Consider the following 1043-nt stretch of genomic DNA (forward strand, 5'->3'; position numbering starts at 1 on the left):
TTAAAATGTGTTTTCCTTCTTTGTCTAGGTCAAAGCTACCTTTTATTTAAAACTTTTCTCAAAACCTAGGAATTATTTCCTGACTCATTGTTTTTCCCATTCACACTCTAGAAAACTGTAGACTTGTTACTCCTCCCAATCACAATTCTAGTCAAACCAATAAATGTTTTTAAGTTTTAATTTTAATTCTATTTAGTTAATATACAATGTTATATTAGTTTCATTCAACAGCCAGTGCTCATCACAAGTACACTCCTTAATCCCCATCATCTATTTCACCCATCCTTCCACCCACCTCCTCTCTGGTAACCATCAGTTTGTCCTCTGTAGTTGAGTCTGTTTCTTGCTTGCTCTCTCTCTCTCTCTCTCTCTCTCTTATTTTTTCTGCTTATTTGTCGGCTTTCTTAAATTCCACATATGAGTGAACTCATATGGTATTTATCTTTGACTGACTTATTCACTTAGCATTATACCCTTTAGTTCCAAAAATATGGAATGCTTCATGAATATGTTTGGTATTCTTGCACAGGGGCCATGATAATCTTTGTCATTCCAATTTTAGTATATGTGCTAACAAAGTGAGCACAAACTAGTCTATTTTTAAAGTCTGATGGTTGGGACACGTGGGAGCTCAGTCAGTAAAGCATCTGACTCTTTATTCTTAAGATTTTATTTATTCATTCATGAGAGACACACAGAGAGAGGCAGAGACATTAGCAGAGGAGAAGCAGGCTCACCTAAGGGAGCCCGACATGGGACTCTATCCTGGCACTCCAGGATCATGCCTTGGGCCCAAGGCAGGAGCCAAACTGCTGAGCCACCCAGGTCTCCCAACATCTGACTTTTTTTTTTAATAACTATTTTTTTTATTTTTTTATTTATTCATGATAGACACACACAGAGAGAGAGGCAGAGACACAGGCAGAGGGAGAAGCAGGCTCCATGCTGGGAGCCCGATGCGGGACTCGATCCCAGGACTCCAGGATCGGGCCCTGGGCCAAAGGAAGGTGATAAACCGCTGAGCCACCCAGGGATCCCCAACA

At 40.7% G+C, this 1043-nt stretch overlaps 1 non-coding gene across 1 annotated transcript; it reads right to left on the reverse strand.

Moving 5' to 3' along the window:
* Positions 1 to 484: 484 nt before the first annotated feature.
* LOC140628901 (U6 spliceosomal RNA) lies at positions 485 to 586 on the reverse strand. Its single transcript, XR_012026826.1, has one exon. It is a non-coding gene; the product is annotated as a U6 spliceosomal RNA (small nuclear RNA).
* Between the last annotated feature and the right edge of the window lie 457 nt (positions 587 to 1043).

Source organism: Canis lupus, chromosome X (genome assembly GCF_048164855.1).
Source record: "Canis lupus baileyi chromosome X, mCanLup2.hap1, whole genome shotgun sequence".
In the NCBI taxonomy this organism is placed as follows: domain Eukaryota; kingdom Metazoa; phylum Chordata; class Mammalia; order Carnivora; family Canidae; genus Canis; species Canis lupus.